The sequence below is a fragment of the Triturus cristatus genome, chromosome 9 (genome assembly GCF_964204655.1).
Source record: "Triturus cristatus chromosome 9, aTriCri1.1, whole genome shotgun sequence".
NCBI classification, from domain to species: Eukaryota; Metazoa; Chordata; class Amphibia; order Caudata; family Salamandridae; genus Triturus; species Triturus cristatus.
In genome coordinates, this window is record NC_140592.1 from 1217546757 (window position 1) to 1217565901 (window position 19145).

Sequence of the window (19145 nt, forward strand, 5' to 3'; positions counted from 1 at the left end):
AAGTGCAAAAAAATAGCTATAAAACACAACTGGCTAGATGTATGAAAGTCATGAGTAGCGATTTTCTAATGCCGATTTCCTGCAAATCGCATTTAGGAAATCGCTATTTCTAATGAATGAAACTCTTTTTTATTTTCATTAGCGATTGCTAGTGGGTTGCAAATCAACCGACCTTATGAATATTAATGAGGAAGGTCACAATTTACAACCCATTAGGAATCGCAGCCATCACAGTGGCCTGTTGGGGTCAGCAGACCACCATGTCTGTGTTTGCTTTTAAATAAAGCAATCTTTATTTTTATAAATGCAGCCCATTTTCCTTAAAGAAAAACGGGATGCTTTTAAAAAGAACAAAAACAGCACGTTTATGTTTCATTTTTTAAGAGCAGGCATGGACCACTGCCTGCTCTTAAAAATATTGTCTTAAACATACTCAACGGGTAAAGGGTCCCTTAAGGACTCCGTCCCCTTTACAAATGGGTTAGCACAAACTTTCAATTGGTAGTAAATTGCAAATATTTTGCAACCATATTTCGGTCACAAAACGTTGGTACATGCTATTCCAATTCGGTATTAGGAAGGGAAGCCCTCAACACGCCCCTTCCAAATTCTGAATCGCTAAACCCACATTGCGATCCAGTAACAAGTTACTGAATCGCATTTTGGGCTTTGTACATCCTGAAAAGCATTCTTGTGGTTTCAAATGGCCTGAATCGGAATGCTTCGTACATGTAGCCCAGCGTGCTGTAGATGGTAAGTTGAGTGGCACAAATCTTACTTGCAGTACATTTCCGAAGGTTGTAGTGGTTTTGCCATTAATTAGAACAAAAGACAGTAAAATATGAAAAGATGGCATAGTAGCATGAAAGGGTGGAGGGGGGGGGACTACAGGGGAGGAGGGACATTTGGGTGACCTGGGCAATGCACCCATGATGTGAATTGATATGTGGAAAAGTATATATCTCACTCCTGTAATTGCCCAAAAAGGTTTTGCTTATTATCTATTGTCTGTACTGATTGATTGATTGATGGATTGATACAGCAGATCGAAAGAAATGAGTCGCCATGGCTCACCACACCTGGAACACCAGGATACAGAGTAAAACGAATTGCAAGTAGGTCTAGGAGAAATCTTCCAGATCCAAGAGACAGTGTCTCCTTCAGCCAGTCTTATTATGGCATCGTGCATGACATCTGATTGCAAGGTATGCCCTCTTGTTCAATATTCTTCTGACATATATGCCGCCAATCACATTTCACAAACATTTGATGTTATGTCACACATTTTCACGTTATTTCACAAAATTTAATCTCAATTCACTTAATCCCTTATGAAATACAGAAACACATTTTTTTGCAGAATTTCACGTATTTTCACTGAAATTTCGCACAAAAAATGCAATTTTGCACACAACTGCTAACTAGGCCTGGGCAGTGAACTTCACTCCGTTCGCGGAGTTTGCGAAGTTTTCTGCACTCCGCACAGCTCGCGGAGTGCAGAAAACTCCACCTCACAATGTGCAGCTGAGTTTTTTACCGCTCGCGTTACCGTTCGCGAACGCGAACAGTCAGTTCGCGAGCACGACCTGCCGCTCGGGGACAATTTCCACCCGAGCTGCAGGAATACCAGCACAAACTGCAGTTCGCACTGCACTCCGCCACTCGCGGAACTTCACAGAGTTTTTTGTAACTTTGCGGAGTTCTGCGTAGCAAAACTCCGCAAACTACGTCCAGGCCTACTGCTAACAAAGAAAAAAATAACGGACTGGAGTCATTCATGACTTGCAAGAAAATTTACATTTGCTAGACAGCAAGGAGGATTTGGAAAAGTCCTATGACAACCAGAAATGAAGAAAAAGGGGAGACATTCATTACAACGCAGGCATTACAACGCAGAGCAGATAGCTAGGTAGGTATTACGCCCTGGAAAGCGCATCTGAACGATCAAATTAGGAGAAACAAATACATGAATCAGAACAATGTAAATGTGAACCTCATGTAAAGACTGATAATGATGTAAGTAATGTCAATTGTTTGTTGTTGAATCCAATATAGACAACATTGAGTGAGTTACAAGAGCAGCAGGAGGATGTACCAGATGATGAAAAGAAAAGATGAGAATTAACTGGTTGTAGGAAAAACCATAACCATTTGTTGATAAACTCAGATCATCAATATGTTTTACTAGATTCTGTGTTATACTCCATGCCACAATATCTGGATGGATGAAGTCGTAGAAAGGGATGGCATGGTCAGGAGCTTCAGAAAGTACTGGAACAATACAAAATTCAGATGTGTAGCAGAAGATTTCTGTAATAGATGCATTACTTGCCACAGAAATAATCAGGGAAAGTGAACACTTGTCACAAATCAGAAGGCCCATTTATTAGACTCCAAGCATACTTCATAAAGATGCCTGTATATAATGGGCTCAGATATGTTCTTGTGATTGTCCTCTTGTTTTATAAATGGGTCAAAGCCTATCCAATCAGGCAAAGTGACAGCATGGCAGTGGCCAAACTCCTTTTGAGGGAGTTAATACCACAGTGCGGCCTGCCTACTTCTATTGAGACGGATCATGGAACTCATTTGAAAAATTAGGTCTTTAAATTGGTGTGTACTGTTCTCCAGATTGAGCAAAATTTCCAATGTTTCATCAACTTTAAGCATCAGAATTTGTTGAAAAAACTAATGGCACCATGAAATCTAAACTGCCATGGTATGCGCCGTCACAAATCCCAAGTGGCCTGATGCTCTTCCCGTTCTTCTAATGAACAAGAAGGACTCCAGATCAAAAGTCTGGTCTCTCACCTCATGAAATCCTGATGGGCAGAGCCCTGAGAGTTGTACATATCCCTTGAGCAACACTCCCATCAATAACTGATGATAGCGTATTGAATTAGAGCAAAGATCTGGCTGATGTGGTGAAATCTGTCTCTCATCAGGTGGATTTGGCAACAGTACTGAAAAAAGAAGCTTAGTGTCACGCACTGCAACCAGGTGACTGGTTTCTGACCAAGAACTATTATACCTGATAAAAATGTCTTTAGCAGAGGTGGAAAGGGCCACATCATGATGTGCGTGTGACTAACAGTGCAGTAAAGGGTGCCAGAACCCTGCAGTCAATCCATGAAGCTCACACAAGACGTGGGAAGACAGTGGAAGAAGAGGTAGTGACTAAAACCACTCATTCACAGAGTCACGCTCAAGTTCGTTGAAAGGATAAAGAATAAGTGAGAAAGGAGAAAGAATAAGTGAATTCGGAAACTGGTGAAGGCAAAGCAGAAAAAGATCCAGGAGAAGGTACCAGTAGACAGATTCAGTTTAGGAATTGGAGTGAAGAACTGTTGCAAAGTCCATGAGCAATAAGAAGAAACAGTTTGTGAGAAGTCAAACTGAAAATTTGAGTCTCGAGAATCCCCCAAAGCAAAACGATTCACAGTGAGTCAGGTTGCTGTTACTGATTAAAGCATGTGTTTGACTGGGAGCGAAGAAGATTCAGCAGTAGTCACAAGTGAAGATACAAAGATTGATAGAGTGCATCAAGGACAAAAGGGCCCCGAAGCAGTGAAAAGAACTAGTAAAACACGACTCTGGAAGAATCGGAGATCACAACCAATCATAGAAGAACCAGAGACAATTGAAATTGATTCTGAGACCAGTGGCAGTAAATCACCTGTTGCCAAGAGACCAACAAGAAGTAGAATCCTGAATAGAAAGTATGCATCTGATGAGTGGATCTTTCTAGCATCTGTGTCACAAGAAGAAGAATCAGATGTGGAAAGCTACAGTCCAATAAACAGTTGCCGATTCATCTTTGAAGATTAGCAAGAAGAGCCGACCAAAATTTTTCTAAATTCAAATGATTTTTAAATTAAGATTTTGAACTGTGCAAGAAACCACTGATATTGTTTTTGAGATATCCAGATGCAAAAAATAGAATTTTGAATCTATATGAACTGAAGTGGAAAAAAAATCCTAAAATTGTTTGGTTTTTATTATTGTGTAAAAAAAAGAATTATTATTGTTTTGAAAACAATATTGACATATGATTTTTGCTTCCTTATTTTTAATTTTGATTTTAATTAATTTTTGTTTTTGATCTCAGAAGAAGATGGCATACATTGAATGTTGTATAATGTTTAGTATACTTTCACTAATAGTGATACTAAAAGTGTTGGCCTAATGTTGTTTCTAATTTCCCTGGTTCAATATGACTCTCCTTTACAAGTTCAATGAACCCCAGCACATATCAAAGTAGAACACATGACATTAAAACGTAGGGACAGATAAGTGAATAGTTATAGGGAAAATGGCTATGCTCATTTATTAGACAAGTACACCATGATTATGGGAACAGGGAATTGTTTTGTGTGTACTTTTCTTCCTTCCCTATCGTTTCGCTTATAATGTTTTTGTTAGTATATTTCACATGTAAGACTTTCTTTGGGACTTCAACGTTTCACTGTAAGACCTTCCTGTTTCCAAAATTCTGGGTATGCAGTAAGCTATTCTAAATACTTACAGCTGGTTGCACAAACTAACATGAATACTAAATTCACCAAACGGGCATATGTTTTGTGGTTTGAATACAGAAGAGCATGAATTTGTTAAAACATAGAATGAGAAGAGAGTTACATTTTGAGAAACTGAAATGATAAGAGCAACTTTGAAGAACAAATTGAGGCTAAAGAGAAATTTAGAAATTTAGTCCAAGATTGAGGAGGGAGTATGAGAAAGGGTGAAATATGTATGGGGCTTCACAAACCAACAGAAGTTAGGTCAATGACGTCTGTTGGAAAGAGTAAGTGTTAAAGGAGATATGTTGTTACTTGTGAATTTCTAGTGATACTTAGAGAAATATATTGTGTGTTAGAAGGCTGCCTATTTTAACATGCCCCACAACTGGGTGGGCAGCTGCTGTATTGTTGTGGGATGTGTCTGTGGCAGGGGATGTCGAGGATCAGGCGTGCAGAGGCGTTCTGTATGCGTTGTAGTCGTTTCAGGAGTTTGGCCGAGGCTCCTGCGTAGAGGGCGTTTCCGTAGTCCAGCCTGCTGCTGACGAGGGTCTGGGTGACCGTTTTTCTTCTTTCGGTGGGGATCCACCTGTAGATCTTGCGAAGCATGCGGAGGGTGTTGAAGCAGGAGGACGAGACGGCGTTGACTTGCTTGGTCATGGAGAGTGTTGAGTCCATGATGAACCCCAGGTTACGTGCGTGGTCGGTGGGTGTCGGTGCAGCTCCCAGTGCAGACTGCCACCAAGAGTCGTCCCAGGCTGAGGGGGTGGAGCGGAGGATGAGGACTTCTGTCTTGTCTGAGTACTTCGCCCACTCAGCGACGGCTTTCATTCCTTCGTGGAGGTTGACTTTGGTGGTGAGGGGGTCCTTGGTGAGGGAGAGGATCAGCTGGGTGTCGTCGGCGTAGAAGATGATGTTGAGGTCGTGCAGTCGGGTGATGTGGGCGAGCGGTGCCATGTAGACGTTGAACAATGTTGGGCTGAGGATGGATCCTTGGGGTGAGCCGCAGATGATCTCGGAGGCTTCGGAACAGAAAGGGTGGAGGCGGGCAATCTGGGTTCTGCCGGAGAAGAAGGTGGTCCATTCCAGAGCCTTGTCTCAGATCCCTGCGTTGTGGAGGCATGTGCATAGGGTGCGGTGGCAGACAGTGTCGAAGGCAGCTGATAGGTCCTGGAGGATGAGGGCCGCGGTTTCGTCGTTGTCCAGCAGGGCCCTGATGTCATCGGTGGCGGGGATTAGGGCAGTCTCAGTGCTGTGGTTGCTGCGGAATCCGGACTGGGACGGGTCCAGGATGTTGTTCTCCTCGAGATAGCGGGTCAGCTGTCTGTTGACGGTCTTCTCGATGACCTTCGCCGGGAACGGGAGCAGAGAGATGGGCCAGAAGTTCTTGAGGTCCCTCGGGTCCTCCTTGGGTTTCTTGAGTAAGGCGTTGATCTCGGCGTGCTTCCAGTTCTCCAGAAAGGTCGCGATCTCAGAGGAGATGTTGATGGCCTTGTGGAGATGGGGTGCGGTGGTGGTGCTGGCTTTGTTGAAGATGTGGTGTGGGCATAGGTCTGACGGAGAGCCGGAGTAGATGGTGTCGTCGTTTATGTGGGTCCAGGTGAGCACGGGATCGATGTGGGTGGTGGCCGTGGGGTCTGAGATGTCAGTGGGTGTCGGGGCGGTCAGGTTGTTGAAGCTGTCGTGGATGTCAGCGATCTTGCGATGGAAGAAGGTGGCAAGGGAGTTGCACAGGTCTTGCGATGGTGGGATGTCGTTGGTGTTGGAGCTGGAGTTGGAGAGTTCCTTTACGATGTTGAAGAGCTTTTTGCTGTTGTGCTCGTTGTTGTTGAGTCGATCCTTGAAAGAGGCCCTTTTGGCGGATCTGATGAGGAGATGGTGTCTACGGATGGCGTTCTTGTGGGCTGCGCAGCTGTCCGGCGTCTATTCGCGGTGCCATTTCTTCTCTAGTGTACGGCAGGTTTGCTTTGGAGGCCTGGAGGTCTGCGGTGAACCAGCTGGCTTTCTTGTTAGTGTGTCTGTTGGAGGGTTTCTTGATCGGGGCGAGGTGTTGGCGCAGTTGTCGATCCAATGCCTGAGGTTGCAGGTGTCGGCGTTGGTGGGGTCGGCGGGTGGGCTCCGGGCGAGGGTGGTGTTTAGCTGGTCTTCAGTGATTTTGCTCCAGCTGCGGCGGGGGATCTGTTGGGTGCGATGGTGTGTGGTGGGTTTCCGGAAGGTGAAGTGCATGCAGCCATGGTCGGTCCAGTGGAGTTCGGTGGTGTGGCTGAAGGTGACGTGGGGGCTTGCGGAGAAGACGGGATCAAGCATGTGGCCTGCGGAGTGGGTGGGTGTTATGACGAGCTGTCTGAGTCCGAGGTTGTTGAGGTTGTCAATCAGGGTGTTGGAGTTTGTGTCGTTGTTCTTGAGGTGGAAGTTCAGGTCTCCGAGGAGGATGTAGTCTGTGGAGGCAAGGGCGGGCGTGCTGACGAAGTCGGCGATGGAGTCGCTGAACTGAGTTCAGGGTCCGGGGGTCTGTAGATGAGAGTTCCTCTGAGGGTGGTGTTGGGATCGGTGTGGATCTGGAAGTGCAGGTGTTCGGCGGTGCTGAGGGTGTGGTCGGTGCTGGTCTAGACCCTGAGGGTGTTCTTGTGGATGACGGCGATTACACCTCCCATTCCATTGGTGCGGTCCCTGCGGGAGATCTTGTAGCCGTCCGGGATGGCTATGGCGATGTCGGGTGCCGAGGAGTCGTTCAGCCAGGTCTCTGTCAGGAAAGCGACATCCGGGGAGGATGTGTCGAGCAAGTCCCAGAGTTCGACGGTGTGTTTGCGTGCGGAGCAGGTGTTCAGTAGTATGCATCTGAGGTGGTTGCATCCTGCCACGGTGAGTGGTCTGACGGCTCGCAGGCTGGAAAAGTTGCAGTTACGGCAGGAGAATGGTCCTTTGGTGTGCTTCAGTGCAGCCAGGAAGCAGGTGTGTGGCCGTCCGGTGTTGAGTGCGTGGAGGGTATTGGCGTCGTAGCTGCTTCGGGTGTCGTGGCGTGCGCGGGGGCCTGGCGCTGGGCGTGGTCCAGGCGCGGACAGGCGCAGACGGGCTTGCCTTAGGCGCGCATCTGGCGCACCAGCAGTGCACCTGCTGCGTGCGGCCACGCAGCGGCCACCATATAAAGGGAAGTGGGAGGGAGGAACAGCTGGGAGGTGGGAGCGGGGCAGCGAATGGGCGATCAGGGGGGTGGGGACGCAGCAGCAGGAAAAACGGGAGTTAAGAGCGGGCGGGGGGATACAGAAGGCAAAAAAGGGCATGATAACAGAGCAACAGTACAGAAAAAAGAATACAGGCAAAAAACGACAATACCAACGCAAGAGCAGAGAGTACAATCACGGCAGGGCTAACAGGGAGCATGGGGCAGAGCGAGTGCAGGGGCTCACGGCCTCGAACCTTCAACAGGCGGCAGCAGCGGGCTCAGGGGCAGCGATACACAGGTGGTGCTGTGCGGCGTGGGGAGCGACCTGCCTGAGAGCAGGGTCAAGGGTCAATGATGATTTCATTGATTAGTGTGGCTATGAATGATGTGAAAATTAGATTATCTACACTTGTAGATCACATTGCTCCTAATACTGCTTGTGCATTATCCCAGATAAATAACAAATTAATTGCTATATGTGCGATGATTATGAAGAATCGCCTACTGCTAGATATCCTTCTTGTGAAGGAGAGCGGAGTCTGTCGGGTTTTGAAGGTGAGAGTGTGCTGTACCTTCACCCCAGTTAACAGTAAGCTTATTACTGGTGCATATGTAAATAACATAACTAATGTTTCTTGTGAAGTCAAACCTTTTGAAGAGTACAGCTCATGGGAATCAGTGGGTTCCTGGTAAAGTGAGATTAAAAAGGGCTTAAGAAAGGTTTTTGATAGGTTTGACAGTTTGATAGGGGGCTTGCCGCCAGTCAAACTAACCCCTATAAGTATTGTGTTCATTTGCGCACTCAATCTATTTGTCTTCAAGTTGTCTAAATAAAAAAATAATAAGTTGGGCCTAAATTGCGGGTGTAACATGAAGGAGATATGCAAGAGATAAAGGTGTGAGATGGAGAAGGAAAAAGATGCCAGAGACCAAGTCTATAATCAGCTTAAGATTTCGGAAGAATCGAGGCGCAAGAGACCGAAAGTGATGCAGACTGTATTGTAAATAGTTTGGGGTTTTCAGTGATGATAAAATCATCAGATGGTGAAGCTGATAACACACAAAGTGTTTGATTCAAAAACTGCATTATTAATAGTGTGCGGAGTGATTTATATACACTCAAATTCACATGTGTATACTGGCATCTGATATGAAATTACAGCAGGTGAAACACCTTTGCTATAACCTTTGAAAGTGTGCTTTCCTGGCTTATGCTAACTAGACCTCTGATGTGCCTCCATGCCATGTCATACAAAATGAATGTCACAGTATTATGTTTCATTTCTATGTATACTGCACATATTTGAGCAAGATGCGGGTTTGTTTATCTCTAAATTACACTGAAGAAGGGCCTCTCGCTCTGTTATATCTTTTCAAGGACCTTTTGCTTGCACGCTGTATTGCATTAATTCTCAATAATTCACTGTTGTTTATGTAACTAGTTTCTGACATCTCTGGATGACATTACGTTGAAGGGGCTGTATTAATATTCATGTAGTGGTTTAGGGGCATATGTATCAAAAACCGTATTTTCGATTCTCAAATAGTGATTTTTTGAGAATCGCTATTTAAGAATTGCAAAACGGGATGTATTTAAAAATTCTCACATATTTTGTGAATTCTTAATATTCCTTAATTGCGAATAGCAAATTGCGAAATCGCAATTAAGGAATACCTTCCCATTCATTCCTATGGGCCAGGAGGCCCATAGGAATGAATGGGAAGTAATTCTCAAATTGCGAATTGCAATTTGCTAATCGCAAATTGAGAATAATTTCAAAGGTGCAAGGGTGTCATGATGACACCCTGATACACCCCTGAAATGAACATGTGTGCGCATATGGCGCACATACATGCCCTAAGGGCATGTATGTGCGCCACATGGCACTTTGAAAAATGCCAAAAATTGCATTTTTCAAAGAAATCACAAATTACCACCAACTTGAAGTTGGTGGTAATTTGCGATTTCTTAAGGAGAATTCGCACAACTTGGGTGCGTGTTACATAGCATTTAAAGAATCGCAATTTGCGATTCCTTAAATGCTTACGCAAAATTAAGGAATCGCAAAATTAGCGATTCCTTAAGAATGCGATGCGAAAATGTCACATACATCGCGTTTTGCAATTTTGTATTCGCAAACGCTGTTTTTTTGCGATTCGCAGCGTTTGCGAATACAAAATCGTTTGATACATATGCCCCTTAGTGTTGAGAGTTGTAGGGTAATGTGATGATTTAAAAACCTGTAATTTGACTTGTTGAAAATGTAATTCTTTGCTCACACCATGGTGACTTTGCAGCACTAATAATTTCTAATGGAGCACATGGCCATGTAAGCCCTCAAATATGCTGACCGGTTTCTGTCTGACTTTGCTGCTCCTTTGAGACTCAGCTTATTTTTGGTTTAGCCTATTATGCTGCATTGTTTTATTACTGTGAGCCTTCATGCAAAAGAGTTTATGAAGTTAATGAAATTTGCTGCAGCTGCTTGTAGTATTTCTGTATTCTATACTTTTGAATTTTGAAATAAACCTACTTGGTTTTCCTAAATTCTGCCCCAGAACGCACTTTTTGAGTCAGTCCTTATCTAATTATAAATGCTGTTTTGAACCTTGTCTCTGTGACACATAGGCTTGTGATTCGAGGTGAACACCGTTCCCGATCCACCCAACCCCTGGGCGCTCCATTGTGCTGTAAAATGTTTTGGGGTACAGTGTACCCACAGGTGCCTGTCTTGCACTCATGCATTGCGGTGGCGCTACCTTGATTTGAAGGCAGGGTGCTCACATACCTATAGGAGCCAATGCTATTCATGAACTCATAATTGCTGTAAAGTGACTGCCAGGAACTCAGGCCTCTGAGGGGCTGATGACAGAATTTACAAGGAGTTTGAGGGCACATTAGCACCACGTCAGGCTGAGTTATACCAGGAGGTCCTGGAAAATGCTACACATCCACTAACCACCAGGGAAACAGTTACTACAGCTATATGTAGGCTGGGAAAAATTGAAAGATAGCAGATCATATAGGAAATTATCGCTCATGAACCTTGACAACAAAATGTTGGTCAATAAGCTCTACTCGCTGATGGAGAAGCTAGTACTGAAGGAGCTGTTGGGCTTCACCCTAGCGGAGCAACCTCTAAACATTTCAGGGCCCCGTTTGCCCTTAAGCATCAGATTCACCTAGACGTGTGTCCCATCTCGGTATTTCCAGATGCCAAGAAGGCCTTTGATTGCTCAGAATGTAGAACGGGGCAGAGTTCCAATATATCTTGGGAATCAATAAACTGCTGAGTTATCAGTGGGACATGTGCATATAAAAGGATATACATTCTGTGTGTTTCAGATATATAGAGGCATGGTGGGCAGGGTGGTCCCCCTTCGCATCTTCTGTTTGCCTTGGCTATGGAGCCATTTGCAGTGCGGCTAAGGGAGAGTTACACAGAGGGATCACATTCCCCAAGAAATGAATTCTGCTATCACTGTATGCCGATGATATTATGCTCTTTGGGAGAGACTGTGAAGTCAATTTGGTGGAGGTTAGTAGAGAAATAGTGAGATATGGCAGAATCTCTGATATCCAAATAACTGAGAGAAATCCAAAATATTTCTATTACCAGATGCAACAAAGAGTCCACTAGTCCCATACCCTCTGCGCTGGTACATTGAATCGTTTAATTAATTGGGCATTTACATCAACAGGGATACATCAACGATCATCAGAGATGGCTATGGCCCAGTAATGGATAAGCTAGCCGAACAAGTTGATAGATGGTTCCTGCTGCTGTTGTCTATGGGGGAGGGGAGCACTGATTAAAATGCTGGTGTTGATGTGATTCTTTACCTTTTCACTAACATACCCATTCCAATGACTAGACATTTTTTGCCAAGGTGAGAACACAGATAACTAGACTAGTCTGAGCGGTTTCAGCATCTTGTTTAAATGAGAAACACTCATGCTGCCATTTCTGAAGGGAGTTTTTGCAATCCCGGACCACACTAAGTATCTCCACGCAGTGTAACCTCAATCTGTCTTGTATTGGTTTGACTCACATACATTTGTGTCACATTCACCCTTTGAAAGGGATCAGATAAACACAGGCGATAAAGTTGTCTAAACCTACTCAATACATACAAACAGTTTGGTTCACTCATTGTTGAATTTGAACTATGGCTGGGACGGGCGATCGCCAGTGGCTGAGATTAATTCTACATGCCATGCATCACTTTGTTTTTTGTTTCCCCAAGTGTTGCGGGTTTGCCCAGATGTGGGTCCCGCGCTTCCTATGCCACTGGAACTAAGCTGTACCTGACTGATGAGCCCTAGTAAAGGCAAAACTGGTCTTGGGTTGCTTGTGTTCCGGTTCAGAAAGGACCTGGCTTGGAGGTTCAGGCTGGACTGTTCCCATGAGGAGCAGGGCGAAAGCTCATTTGCATATGGCTGGGTCCAAGCTGAGGTAGTAGTGTGGGCAAAAATTGATGGATTTGGATGCGGCCCGAACGATCACCAGTGACTGAAATTAATTCAAGCATTCCATCCAACACTTTGTTTTTTGGGACGGGCAGTTAATGGCCAAATTATACTCGGCTGTCAAACTGGCTAATAACCCAATGCTGCCACCAACATTGGACAAGGGAGTATGATAAACAGCTTAAATGAAGCAGGCCTACGGCAAAAGAGGCAACTTTTCATCAATGGCAGGTTTATCTCTCTCGAAGAGCTTCGGCAGCAATGACTTATTACGGTGTTGGTACGTTTGCATATTTTAGAGTTCACTGTGCTGTCTCGATTAAGTGGCCCACCTTTTCAAACAATCCTGCTGCGTTTTCTCTGCTCTCTCTTATGATAAATGCTACTACTGGAAGCAGCTGGTTTCTAGACTGTACAGTATCTACAATGAGCTCACTGCTCCAACAGACAATGAAGCCCGTACAAAATGGGCACTAGACTTGGATACACCAATAGAGGAGAAATGCTGGGCATATTGTTGCGCACAAAGGAAACTGGTCTCCATAAATTAAAGGCATACACTCCTGCACATTAAATTCAACAGAATGCAACAATGCCACTCTCAGAAAAAAGATAGCGAGGATATGTTCTTAGATCCAACTCAAGTGGCATGATGCTATTCTGTTGGCTGTTAGACATTCCGAGCTATGCCTTCCCAGAAAACAAGACTCTTTGCAACAGTCATCGGCCGAGCTTTGATACTTTTCTCCAACCCTCCTGTCCTGCCTGCTGCTCTCACTTTACAGTTAATGATGATAAGGTCTTGCAGTACTGCAGGCAATTGATTTGCTGTCTCTACACTTTCTGTTCTAAGATCCCAGCTGACCCTTTGGAGTGCCCACCTGATCTTTGCGACACCCTGAAGTCTGACAACTGAGTGCACATGAAGGTACACCAGCGGAAGAAGTTCTGCTGACCACCAACACTACTATTAAGTGTCGCGGGCAGGAGTGGCCCGTGCAGGTGAGAGTGTTGGGGCCGTGGAGCAGGGTGGGGGGGAGACTTGACACATGACGATGAGGGAAAATTAAATCTGTATTTAATTTTCCCTCCTCCTCGTCTGTCAAGTCCCCCCACCCTGCCTCACCGCCCCACCGCTCTTACTTGCACGGTCTGTTCCTGGTTGAGGGCTGTCCACTTGGATCCACTGCTTCACCAGACACCACTCATGGTGCCTCTGCAAATGCTCCGGCCTCCTGAACCTGGTCCCGAACCCGGTCCTGCAAGAGAATCGTCTTCACCTCTTCCTGCTGCTGCTGGGAAAGGTCCATGGGATGCCTTTCCTCCTTTTCAGAGCTACCACCTCATCAAAGGTGAACACTGACCTTTGACTATCAGTTCCCATTGTGGGTATGGACGGTCCTCTTCACTGCAACTCTTGTATTGTGCCTCCTTGAGTGAAATGTCATGGACACAGAGTGCAATGATGGTGTTAGGAAAAACTTCACTCCCTCCCTTGAGTGGAGTGGCCGGTCTCTGTTCAAGTCCTACCTGCTGTTACTACAAACATATCGCCGAGAGGTCAATCTTTGTTTTTTTAGATTTGCGCTCACTTGGCCACTGATGTTTTTTTTTTTGGGGGGGGGGGCACCACCGATCAGCTAAGATGAAACACAACTTAGTATATATTTCCATGAGCACCATCTGTCAGAGTGTGCTGATACTCCCTTAGAAATACTACACCATATGGAAGAGCTGTACAGCCCCAAGCACTCCTTCCTGGCCGTCCCTACTCATCTTGCTTACTCAGGCCGTGATTCACATAGAGCCTCCGCACTTGGGGCGGGATCTCTACTCTTGTCGCAGGATCTCCATCCTGCAGTTTCCCATTGCGGAGATTCCTCCACGAGTACGGTGATCCCACCCCGACTTCGAAGCCACCCCTCTGACTGTGGAGGCTCTTTGTGAATCAGGGCCTCGGAGCGTGGGATGATTTGTGAACGCCGAGATCCAAGTAACTGTGGGCCAAAGTGGATGTGGCATTACCTTGGAAGTCATACCGATTACATTCCTCCCTTTGATTTCTGTTACCCTCATAGCCATAAACCCAGTTTGAGAGAGGAGTGTGTTTTTTACATTTGCAACAGTTGTGCTTATCCCTGATTACCCCAAGACTGGATTTAGGCATATTATACGGGTAATGTGGACCCGCCCTTGGTCACTCTACTGTACACTCCCTTCAAAGACACCAGGAAGTATCTGGGAAAATGTGATTTTTCTCTTTTCTGTTTCCTTCGTGTGGTGTGGGGCAGCCTAGCCATGAAACAAGACTGAACGCTAAATTATTTGGGAGATGGTCAACGTTACCCCTATCTCCTTAGAGTGTATCAATGACCAGTCAGACTCCCAAATCACTGTGATGGTGAAGAACTGAATGGCCATAAGCTTCGTCCTTGCCACCAAGGGTGGTGTTTGTGTTATTGTTGGAGTCAAACTTTGCTCCTACATTCCCAACACTTCTCTTAGTTTTCATGAGCAAATAGATCACCTCAAACACAGCATTATGAACTCCACACTATCCAGGAAGGGTTCAGTTTAAACACTGCGGACATGGTCCTGGCTCGCTGGCACTTTTGGAAAGTCAGAAGGAAGCACTTCAAAATAAGTCTGGCAATAATACTAATAATATTGACACTTGATATGTGGATACAAATATCAATGTCCGTTAGTCAGCATATTGGTTCTAATAAAGGCGTTGCCTGTGCTTTTCCACTAACCACTGGAGATTACACTAAGTGGACTGAATTAGGATGTGATGGAATTGAGTCTGAACTAGAGATTAACAGATTGAATGCCACGCACATGCTTTAGATTTGCACTTTGAGGTGCAAAAGGGAGGGAATTGCACAATTACAAGTAACATAACATTTATTAGAATGTTGCTTTCCATCAGCCATGTTGCTGTGAGTGCATTTACAATGTACTCCTGTGTTGTACCAAGATGTGCAGGCCTTCTTGCCTGCAGGGGGTTTGAGCCTAGTGTTCACCTTGGCACTGGTAAGCGAGAAAGTTATTCTTGTTACCTCAGCAGAGAGGCTTCTGTTCTGTGCCTCAGGTTCAAGGTCTTTCCACTGCATTCTCATAAGAACCAGGGCCACTAGCTTCTAAAATCTGCAGTTTCACTATCTGTCATGTGACTCTTTATTTTGATAATGTGAAATAAAATGTATAAAAGTAATGTGATTTAGAGACAAGTTAACATTATATACTCAAAAACCTTGTGAACTAATAAACTAGGTTGGTTTGCTCTGCCGTAACTAACTTTTTTGTTCTTAATCATATTACAGACTTTTAATAGGCTCAGAGAGTGATTGTTATGTGACACTTCTACTATTTTTTCTCCTTGTTTGGATGACCAAACTATTCTAAGTGTTACTGTGATAGTACATTGATTCACCCTCTCGGGTTGATCAGTTGCAGATATTTTGTTCAAGAAACCTTTTAACTCCTTAAGTGCTGGGCCTTATCCCCTCCAGTGCCGACCTCCTTTTTAGGTCGGGGCTGGGAAGCCCAAACGCTGCTCTGCGACGCATGTTGTATTTGAGCATGGAATTGAAGGCCCGCCCACTCTCCACCCATATTTTTCATTGGCTTCTGTAATTGTCCTTTGTAAATGCTGGCTTCTGATTTGTTAATAGTCCTGTTGATCCCTCCTTAGTACCGCCTTGTCTTCATTTGTAACCTCCCATGAGGACTGGCCCTTTTACTTCTGTTGTTACACAGTACGTCTTATTTAGTCTGTAAGCACTAGTTTCTTTAATGAGTTTCTAGTACTGCAGGCACGACATGCTTTCCTGCAACTTTCAGTGTACCGTGCACGCTTTCACTTTCAAAGCAGCTCGGGGCAATTGTGGCCGCTTCTTTGAACTGAAATAGGTCTCGCATTGATGAGAGTTTCAGACGACCTATTGCAAATAGTTTTTTGTGCAAGCACCTCATACGTCGCTTTCACTTTAATGTCGGCCACGCCCCTTTATTTAGACGAGCCGCACCAAAAGAAAGATCCGCAGCCTCTATTAAAGTGAAACTGTGGAATGGGGCACTTTTATAAAAAAAGCTTTTGTTAGTCAACTTGACAAACAGATGCTTTTTTTTAAAAAGCGCTCCATGCGGGGATTTCACTTAAATGTCGGCCACGCCCCTTTCTTGAGACACAGCTCGTCAGTGCCTGAGGGATTGAGCTGATACAGTGAAAGGAGAAGGAGCTAAATGGTTCCTTCTACTTTCACTTTTAATAGTGATGACGTCACTGGACCTTTCACACTAATCATCATTCTCAAAAAAGCTTCAGGCTCCCAGAAAGATTCTTCACCAAGGTCAGGACTTAGAAAGAGAAGGTTTTCAGTCTGTAGTGTGTGGAAGTGACATTCACTTTCTCCGCACTATCCCAGTAGTGGGGAGAATGTAAAAGTCACGTCTGCTGCACTAACAGTGCTCAGCGGCAGCCCCTCCATTAAGTCCTAGGAGCATTGCCCTCTTGCTGCCAGAACTGCAAAACGTGAATAAAATCTAATTAATTTATTAGCATTTTATTTTTCTCTTTTCCCCTGTTTGGGGGCGGGGCCACTGCTGCAGACTGACAGCAGGGGAGTGGTGCTCACTCCACCAGTTTGCAGTGCGCATGTGACTTTGGCCGGCCGTCTTGCGAAGGCCAGCCTAACATGCGCAGTGTAAACCTCTCCACCCTGCTGTCTAAGAGAGCAACGCGATACCAAAGGGGATGATGGACGGAGCGTTTGAGCAAATCAAACACTCACCCCCAGTCAACTGATCTGGGTTTAATCCATCATCATTCTTTAGCTCACTCCACCACCCCAGTTCAGACATGGCCATATGCAAATCAGTCTGACCCTGTGCCTCATGGGAACAGTCCAGCCCGAACTGCCAAGCCATGTTTTCCCAGGACCGGAAACAAGCATCCTGGGACCGGTTTCGGGTTCTTAACCCTCATCAGACAGGCTATCTTGAATCCAGTGGCAAAATGAGCAAGGGACCCACGTCTGGGCATACCCTGCCAACTTAGGGCAAACAAAGTGATACCAAAGGGGATGATGGACGGAGCGTTTGAGCAAATCAAACACTCACCCCCAGTCAACTGATCTGGGTTTAATCCATCATCATTCTTTAGCTCACTCCACCACCCCAGTTCAGACATGGCCATATGCAAATCAGTCTGACCCTGTGCCTCATGGGAACAGTCCAGCCCGAACTGCCAAGCCATGTCTTCCCTGGACCGGAAACAAGCATCCTGGGACCGGTTTCGGGTTCATAACCCTCATCAGCCAGGCTATCTTGAATCCAGTGGCAAAGTGAGCAAGGGATCCACGTCTGGGCATACCCTGCCAACTTAGGGCGAACAAAGCGATACCAAAGGGGATGATGGACGGAACGTTTGAGCAAATCAAACACTCACCCCCAGTCAACTGATCTGGGTTTAATCCATCATCATTCTTTAGCTCACTCCACCACCCCAGTTCAGACATGGCCATATGCAAATCAGTCTGACCCTGTGCCTCATGGGAACAGTCCAGCCCGAACTGCCAAGCCATGTCTTCCCTGGACCGGAAACAAGCATCCTGGGACCGGTTTAGGGTTCATAACCCTCATCAGCCAGGCTATCTTGAATCCAGTGGCAAAGTGAGCAAGGGATCCACGTCTGGGCATACCCTGCCAACTTAGGGCGAACAAAGCGATACCAAAGGGGATGATGGACGGAACGTTTGAGCAAATCAAACACTCACCCCCAGTCAACTGATCTGGGTTTAATCCATCATCAACGATGGATTTAGGCCCAGATCTCTGTACTGGGGTGAATGTATGACATTGTTCTGCATTCTATCCATCAACTGTTGCTTTTGCATTTGTCACCCCGAGTGAGAAGGGTAATGTGGAAATATGGATTTTTCTGGTCAGTTATGTCCCCTATCTTGGACCCCAACGGTTTCATGTATAAATCACAAGTACATGTATGTTTCCTCCAGTTCCAGTTAAGAAGACGCAAACACATGTGCGTCCACCGCCAACATGTCCTCTTTCAGATCCGCCATGAATGGGCTGGATATTCTATCCCTAAGTATGAAAGGCCACCGGCTTTATATGGTTCACTTATCCCATTTTTACAGTTCAGACGAGTAGGCCCTGATTCTGCCATCAAGTCTTTTCTGCCTTCTGCCTCTGAAAGCTCCAGTCCGAGCTCGCATCTGTACCCATGAACTTTGTCCTACTCCCTGCGCGGCTAACGGTGCCTGACTCCAGCCTGTTGCCTGCCAAAACTGTATTTCACCTTCAAGATTATCTGCTTTGCTCCGCTCCCTATCCAATGCATTCCTGTCTAGTAGTTTAAAGTAAACATTCTTTCAGCTACCGAGCAAAAGGCCCGGCTTCTCTGTCTTCATGCAAGTAATTCATAGTCCTGTTACTATGAAAGATTTCGGCCCTCGCATCTAGTGTAGACACTTAGACGCTTGTACACGCATTAACAGTCAGTATAGTCAGTATAGAATAAGATTCTATCCTAAGAAGACCTTTCTTTCTGGATAACATAGTTCTCTAAACATAGGATATTAGATATGATTTGGGATTAGGTTGACTTGACCCTCCAGACTTCTGTCGCCACATGTAGAGCTAAATGTCAAGTCCCCTTCACCCCCTAGTTACACGTCAGTTACACGTCAGTCACACGTCATGCTGCTGCGTGCGCATCTCTGCTAAGTATTTCTGCTGACATTGCGAAATTCTTTCATGGAACCACCCATTTATGACGTCATATCCAATGACGTTCTTTAGTTACACCTACTTTAGTGACGCATGTATGTTCTTATCTTTGCTATCAATTGTTACGCCTCCTCCATCTGTTTCACTGTAATGCCTATTGTATAAAAATGATTACCTGTCAATAAAGTTGGGTCTTCACTTCCTGAACCTTCGTGGTGATGGAATATGGAGCTCATCGATT